Below are 8,837 nucleotides of genomic sequence, written 5' to 3'. Positions count from 1 at the left end.
CACATCCCATCGCTCCGGCCTGGGAACTTTTCTTGCATACTACTTGCTTCTGCTTGCCTACTTGCTACTTACTTCAAGACCACGCACCTACCTTTCCTTGCCCATTGATGATTGTTTTGACCACGCCACGTAAGATTTTGTTTTGTTTGTATATAGCCATGCCACCGTGCTGTTTTAGTTTATAGTTCATTGTTATTCATGCCATCGAGCAAGTGTTTTTGTTTCCTGTTTGTGTTTCATAGCCTAGTATTGTACCTCCTTGTGAGCGCCCTTTGTTTTGCTTTTTTTTGTATTTAGTGTGTAAATAAATTTAATCATGTACTCACATCCACGCCTGACTCGTTCCAAATCCTCTCTGATCGAAGAAGCAACCCAAGTCCATGTCCTGGCTTGACATGAATATACATGTGTGTATGTGTATAGTTATATATATATATATATATAATTATAATTTTTTTAATTTTTTTTTACATAAGCTGCAAAAAAAATGTAATTTTACTTTAAAAATTGGCAGCTCAGTGACCAGAATTTTACAGTTAAAGCAATGGGTTTTTTACAACATATAAAAAAAACTTAATAAATAGAATGGAATGGAGAAACAATAGCACTGTTTTTAGAAAAAATCAAGCAACAGAGCTGCCATATTTTTTTTTTTTACTGTAAAAACTGTTTTATTTTATTTAATTTTTTGTTTGATTTTACAGTTAAAAAAAAACAAACAAAGTCTGCAGAATTTAACCGTAAAATCTATTGTCAATTTTACTTTCTACAATTTAATTGATCATTTGTTTTGAAATTATAAGTCAAACAGATATGTAAGTACAGTGTTTATCTTTAACAAAAAAATATTTTTAGAATTCATCCATGCATCCATTTTCTACCACTCATTCCTTTTAGGGTCACGGGGGGGTCTCAACTGCATTAGATAATATAATATTTTTATAACATTGAATTTTAAAATGTATGCAATTGCATGCAGTACATGATTTTTAATGTCAAAACGGAAAGTTAATCATATTAAATAATGAAAGATTAATAATTTTAGCTGCGATGAGGTGGCGACTTGTCCAGGGCGTACCCCGCCTTCCGCCCAAATGCAGCTGAGATAGGCCCCAGCACCCCCCGCGACCCCAAAAGCGGTAGAAAATGGATGGCTGGATAATCATTTTATTAATGTGCCAGGCCAAATTTGCCTTGAGTGTGACACCTGTGCTTTATATCAACTTAGTAAAAAAGGAAGGCCTTCTTTAGCAGTTTAGACAGTGTGAAAACTAAAGACAATTCAAAATACCTAAAAAAACATGGACTTACTGTCTTCCTCAGTGGTTATCAGAGGCATCTTCCTCGGCATGGTTCAGGACTTCTGCTGTCCAATGAGCTCAATGAAAATGTGAGATGAAAACAGTGCAGGTTTCTTTTTCTATGAAGTGCACACACTGCCATGGCAACTGATTGTGTGTGTGTGTGTGTGTGTGTGTGTGTGTGTGTGTGTGTGTGTGTGTGTGTGTGTGTGTGTGTGTGTGTGTGTGTGTGTGTGTGTGTGTGTGTGTGTGTGTGTGTATTCTATGTGCATGTGTGTGCATGGAGGGCCATGTCCATCACGAGCAACTCGCATGAGAAGTTCACTTTTTCCTTGCCTCTCATTGACCCGCGACAAGGACAATGATGTCCTGGAAACCCTAGAGCCACGCAATTTCACTGCCAATTAATTATTCAAAACAGTTATGACTGCCTTTCATGGAGTGTGTGAAATGTCTATCCAGCAGAGTGTGTGTGCATGTGTGTGTGTGTGTGTGTGTGTGTGTGTAGTATACCATGTAAAAACATGAGAGTTGCAGGGAGCAAAAGGTCAATGCCGGTTTGAGGGTGTTTATGTCCCATCACAATAAAGGCTCCAACATAATAACTGGATGAGGCGTGACATTGTTGAATTTATCTTTCAATAACTATTTGGCGCTGACCTTTTTTAACCATCCTGATCAGCAGAAATGTTATCATTCTTGAACAACATGGAAATTGTAATTATTACACTACAAAAAGTCAGTGTTCAAAAACAAGGGGAAAAAATTTACAAAAATGAGGGGTATTTTATTTGAGCTAAGCAGAATGATCTGCCAATAGAAAAAGAAAATTCGGTTTGTCAAGACTTTCCAAAACAAGTCAAATTAGCTAACCTCAATTAACCCCAAAATACCTAAAATAAGTATATTGTCACTAATAACAAGTGCACTTTTCTTGGGAGAAATATGTTGAAAAACATTCTTAAACTAAGTAAATGCTAGTGCCATTATCTTGACATAATGATACTGTATGTGCTCGGCATCATGATTTTTTTTTCATGCTTGAAGTAAGAAATGATTACTTTAAAAAAGTAGTTTTATACTTGTGAGTGTTAATGACACAGCTTTGGTATTCTAGTTTCAAGCATTCTTTTACTCAATATAGGTCATAAAATCTCAGCTACAAGCTGTAATATCTTACTGAGATCATTTAGGACCAAAACCCTTAAAACAAGTAAAACACTAACATAAAATCTACTTAGTGAGAATAATTATCTTATCAGACAGAAAATAAGCAAATATCACCCTTGTTTGAGATATGTAATCTTACTTAGATTTCAGTTTTTGCAGTGTAGACTTAGACTTCCTTTAATTGTCATTGAAATTTGAACTTTACAGTACAGATAAGAACGAAATTTCATTGCATTCGCTCATTGTAGTGCAGGATCAAAGAGCAATGAGGTGCAGATATGAATAATGTAAATATATATATATGAATAAAAAAATATAAATGCATTATGTATTAGTATTATGGATCAACCACTAGTTTAGGTGTTTCCAGTTACCAAGCAATAATGTCTACATTTGTCTTCTATAAAAGTCTCTCTTATTATGTTATTATGTTATGTTAATTACTTGTAAGACAAGAATTAGGGGCCGGAATGTGGTACCGATTTTTGTTTTATTCATATTTCTGTAATCCTGCATACAAAATAGTTTTTTGTTTGATGACTACTTGGGCCTACTGCGTTACTGCACTTTGGTGTTGGTCATTGTGGTTTTGGTGGCCATTTTTGTGTTATTCATATTTCTGTAATCCTGCATTTTAAAATGTATTATTTGTTGTTTGATGAATACTTGGGCCGCCTGCGCTACTGCACTTTGGCATTGGTATTTATGGTTTTGGTAGCCAATTTTGTGTTGTTTATATTTCTCTAGTACTGCATATATTATTAAGTTAAATTATTACATCCATCCATTTTCTACAGCTTATTCCCTTCAGGGTAGCGGGGGGTGCTGGAGCCTCTCATTTACAATCGGGCGGAAGGCGGCGTACACCCTGGACAAGTCGCCACCTCATCGCAGGGCCTAAGTTAAATTATTCATAAAATATCTTGTCGATGAGATTTTTTTTCATATATATATATATATACTTTTTACACTAAATTAAATGTTTTTAAATACACATTACATTGATCCAACACAATGTTTATAAATGGCATGGACACCCGACTCACTGTACTTTGGAGTTTTAAAATAAAAACATACATAGAACGACTATATTATTCTGTTGATAGATAGATAGATAGATAGATAGATAGATAGATAGATAGATAGTACTTTATTGAGGAAAATTAAAATGTGGGCAGTTAAGCTAGCAAGCCATTACCACTCTAGTTGCCAGTTAGCGATTTGCGGACTAGGTGCCAACTAGCGTTTAACGCTCAAGTTGCCAACTAGCGATTAGCGTGCAAGTTGAGAGCTAGCGATTAGCAAGTCAGCAATTAGTACTCTAGTTGCTAGTTGCGGACTCGTTACAAGCTAGCGATCTGTAGACTAGTTGCCAGCAAGGAATTAGCACTCTAGTCACCAGCTAGCGATTAGTGCTCATAGAGTTGCCAGTTTGCGCTAAGCAGACTAGTTACTTGCTAGCGATGTGCGGACTAGTCGCCAGCTCGCGATTAGTGCTCATAGAGTTGCCAGTTTGCGCTAAGCAGACTAGTTACTTGCTAGCGATGTGCGGACTAGTCGCCAGCTCGCGATTAGCGCTCATGCAGTTGCCAGTTAGCGCCAAACTGACTCGTTAACAGCAAGCGATTAACAGACTTTTTGCCAGCTAGCTATTAACGGCATTATACTACTTCCATTTGAATGTTTTGGTATTGCGTGATAACAAGGTACCTTTATGACCAGTTTAATATAAGACACATGTTTTACTGTGTAAGTATTGGCTTCAAGCTCCATTCCTCAATCAGTTTAGGGCTCCTTGACCTGGACAACGTTGAATATTCATAATAGCAAATAACAATACAGTTCCTAAAAAATGTTATGAACAAAAACAGATATTATTTGTGTAGTACAAAGATTTGTTCCCCTCCTCTTCATGGTTTCTGTCACTTCTTTAATATGGGCTCCAAGTAGTTTTTACTTATGTTTGTTTTCCTTGTATGTATTCCCCCAATTCATTTTGGTGGAAATCCTGGCTCATACTCATTTAACCCTACCATTGTGTATCCATTCTGCCTTAGATGTGACAAGGTCAATCTTTCACAATATTGCCTTAAAATTTTAAATGTCCCTAATACGCATAAACATAGCTGTTTTCATTGTATGATGTCGGGCAATCTATAGTATCTATATAAAGCTATTCTGTACTAAGAAAAGTGTAGTTGTATCCAATGCTAATGAACCTACAGGGGGAGCTCTTGTGCTTTACTCAAGTGTAATCAAAGGAGTGCTAACCCGACTTTGCATGATATTTTTTTTCATTCATTCTACTCAGACTATGTTTTTTTTGCTCATGCCCATCTGACAAAAACTTATTGCAGGCAATATTGGCCAAACCGTGTGTGTGTGTGTGTGCGTGTGTTTGTGTGTGTGCGTGTGTGTGTGTGTGCGTGCGTGTGTGTGTGTGTGTATTGTTGCATTTCTACCCTTCTTGAGACATCAACAAAGAAAAGTACCTTCAATATAAGGACCGGTGAACAAGTTAGGACCAAAGTCATGGTCCCAGAGTGGAAAACCATTCCATCTAATAGAAAATGTCTCATTTGCACCCTGAGTGGTGAAATCTATCAAAATGAGGGTGGTCCCTAAAAGGAGGGATTTTTCAAATTGACTGTGTGTCGGTTTTAAAAGTGCTACCCCTCTGGTCAACATGTGTGATAACAAGTGTGTGTAAGAAATTGAAATGCGACACCTTTGGCCAAAATTAATTAAATCATATATAAAATAAATATGTATATAGAGACATTCTGTAATAAGTTGAAGTAAATAATGAAGATTAAAAACCAATTCAAATAAAAAATAATAATTAATTAAAAGCTTACCTTTTTTATATTTGCAGAGTATGTATATATTAGTAATGTTGTAAATACAAATCTAGAAAGGGGTGGTCCTAAAGAGGTAGGCATTTTTCAGAGGTCCCAAGAAAGTAACAAATACAAGAATGTGTGTGCGTGTGTGTGTGTGTGTGTGTGTGTGTGTGTGTTTGTAAAGGCATTAGAGTGACATTAAACACACTGTCAGTTAAAGTTGACTGATAAGGTAATTGATAAAATGGTCTGTATAATATTTTTAATCTATAGAAAAACTAGACAGAATTCATGAAAAGGGCAAATCCAAACTGTTCTGTGATTCTGTAAATCACGTCATTCCGATTAGTTTAGACTAGATTAGAATGCATCTAATTCCCCAACCCCTCTTAAGGGGAAGTTTCTACTTAATTCCCACATGTGCAGATTTTTTACGATTCACAGCATGCTGTCTTTTATGCACTTCCCACACATACAGTAAACTACACTTAGATGTTCTTTATCAGGGGTCGGGAACCTTTATGGCTGAGAGAGCCAAGAATCCAAATATTTTGAAATGTATTTCCGGAAGAGCCATATAATATTTTTTTCAACACTTAACACAACTAAATGCGTGCATTTTTAAGTAAAACCAACATTTCTAGAGTATAATAAGCTAACTGTGGAGGGGGTGTGGCCTGCAGGCCTGCAGCGAAGCGGGGTGTTGCCAGGACCGGCCTCGAAATCAGCGACAGGTGCGTAGATGGCCCACCTGGGCCTTGTTATCTAATCACCTGTCGCTCTGTTTATAAGCAGCAGCCAGGAGGAGAGACGGGGTTGGGGCGAGCGAGAACGAAAGAGAAAAAGACAATTGCTGGAAAGCAACTGAGAGACTTTTTGAAAAATAAAACAATATTGTAACCCTGAAACAGGCTCTCATGTCGGTCCGAAGAACCCCAAGGAGGCCAAGCCCCACACTAACCAATAATAAATAAATAACTTTTTACCATTCACGTAACTTCTTGAACAGGTGCGGTGGAAACGGATGGATGGATTAAAAATGTATGAGAATTTTTTTATATTTTGTGTTACGGTTCAGACCCCTGCCAGCGCCGCTCGTCCATCTGTGCGCCACTCGGGGCACGCCCACGGGCGCACACATCCAGGAACGAGCCGCGCGCGTCCCCGCCCTGCAGCAGCTGCCAGCTGCAATCAGTCACCTGCAAACTTCACACCTGATGGTAATGACGGAGCTGCCTTTATAGACCTGGACAACCTGCCATCACTGGCCGGATTATAGCCATCTGTACCTGAGTAAGCATCCTGTGTCTGGCTTCCATCCCACGTACTCGCTCTTCCCCTGCGACTTCCGTGTTTCTGTTGTCTGATGCTCTTGTTGTCTTCCCGCAGCTCTTCCCGTGTTTCTCCTGGATCCCCTGTTGTTCCCCTTGCCCCCCGGACTGCCTTTTGGATTCTCGACCTCCCGCTTGGACACGTTTTCCCACGGACTTCCGCGTTACTTCACTTCCGTCAACATTTTGGTAAGACATCCTTCAGCTAATCTACACACATAGCCTTACACCATACACACTTGAGTTTTGATCAGACTTCATTTCCTTGGTTTATTCATTAGCAGTATTAGTATTATTATTATTATTAGTAGTACTACAGATTTATGTATATATTTACTATATATAATAAATCTTTGGAGATACTGCCACCTGGTGTTCGTTTGCCGTCACCTCCCTTTTAGTCAAACATAACATTTTGAACATTATTTTTAACACTGTGATTACAAGTGGAATTATTCATTACTTATCGTGTTAAGCAATGTCAGCTCAGATCTATCCGAGAGCCAGATGCGGTCATCAAAAGAGCCACATCTGGCTCCCGAGCCATAGGTTCCCTACCCCTGTTCTTTATTGTCATTCAAATGTGTACTTTACAGTGCAGATAAGAACTAAATTGTGTTGCACATTGTTCGTTGTAGTGCAGGATTAAAACAGCAACAAGTATTTACACAATAAAAACAGCAAGTATTTGAATCAACAAAAACAGCGGCAGTATTTACCTAAAATAAGTAAATTGCACGTTTGTGACGTGTGTTATATTATATTTTTACAGTTCAGTGAGGTACTTCTGTGTGTATGAGGGGGAATACAGGGTTTCTTTTTTGCCGTTCAAAAGTCTTATGGTCTGTGGGAAGAAGCTGTTACAGAACCTGGACGTTCTGCTTGGGAGGATGCGGAACCTCTTTCCAGAATCCAGCAGCAAAAAACAGTCCTTGGTGGGGGTGGGAGATGTCTCTGCTGATTTTCTGAGCCCTGTTTCCCGGGTGGGAGGAAGTGGAGTCTGAATTATCTTGCAGGGACTTCCAGAATTGTATAGCTTAAAATGAGTTATCATCTATACAGTGAAAAATGATGTTGTCAGTTATTATTTAAATGCATAAAATTAGTTATCACCCATATTGTAAAAAATAATTTTGTCAGTTTATTTATTTGAAAAAATGCATGAAATAAATGTTCATACATATAGCAAAAACATATTTTATAGAAAAATATTAGAATAAAAGACTGACACTGATGGGTCAAATGGGCATTCAAAGGATTACCTTTTTTTAACATGTCATTTTGGGATACTTTTGTTTAGGACTAACATTCAATAGGAAATATGTCAGGAAAACGCATGGCTGCCGTTTCGCTACCCCAAGATGCAAGAACCAGGAGGAGGATGAGCAGGTAAGATGACTTTAATGATCATTAAACAAAAACATGAAGCAGTCTTGCAAACAGGAATTCCAAACATAGAATTATCTTCGAGCACTGAGGAGTGCTCGAGTGAAAACATAAATAGACATATGCTGATTGGCAGCAGGTGGGGACCGGCTGCCAATCAACGGCAGGTGAGGAGAAAACAGTGCTTTGCGGAACAAACAGGAAATTCAACAAAACAAGAGCACTGACGGGAAATAAATACAGAAACAAGGAAAACCAACAGAAATGACGTGACAGATCGTCACAAGATTTCAGGAAAAAAAAAGTAGAAACAACTATGAATACAATTTTGTTCACACCTTTTTGTCCTGGCGATACATAACTGGGCTAAAATTTCCCAATGTATCATTGTAATATCGTTGTGGTGAAGAAGGAGCTGAGCCGGAAGGAAAAGCTCTCAATTTACGGGTCGATCTACGTTCCCATCCTCACCTATGGTCATGAGCTTTGGGTCATGACCGAAAGGATAAGATCACGGGTACAAGCGGCCGAAATGAGTTTCCTCAGCCGTGTGGCGGGGCTCTCCCTTAGAGATAGGGTGAGAAGCTCTGCCATCCGGGAGGAACTCAAAGTAAAGCCGCTGCTCCTTCACAACGAGAGGAGCCAGATGAGGTGGTTCGGGCATCTGGTCAGGATGCCACCCGAACGCCTCCCTAGGGAGGTGTTTAGGGCACGTCCAACCGGTAGGAGGCCACGGGGAAGACCCAGGACACGTTGGGAAGACTATGTCTCCCGGCTGGCCTGGGAACGCCTCGGGATCCCCCGGG

The 8,837-nt window shown here is 38.9% G+C and overlaps 1 long non-coding RNA gene across 1 annotated transcript; it reads left to right on the top strand.

Annotated features, from left to right (window-relative positions):
- Positions 1-6,385: 6,385 nt before the first annotated feature.
- On the top strand, positions 6,386-7,013 carry LOC133555714 (uncharacterized). The gene is made up of 2 exons (XR_009807387.1): positions 6,386-6,607; positions 6,704-7,013. It is a non-coding gene; the product is annotated as an uncharacterized LOC133555714 (long non-coding RNA).
- The last annotated feature ends 1,824 nt before the right edge of the window (positions 7,014-8,837 follow it).

The sequence above is a fragment of the Nerophis ophidion genome, linkage group LG07 (genome assembly GCF_033978795.1).
Source record: "Nerophis ophidion isolate RoL-2023_Sa linkage group LG07, RoL_Noph_v1.0, whole genome shotgun sequence".
Classification (NCBI taxonomy): Eukaryota; Metazoa; Chordata; class Actinopteri; order Syngnathiformes; family Syngnathidae; genus Nerophis; species Nerophis ophidion.
This window is presented reverse-complemented; position numbering and strand designations above follow the sequence as displayed.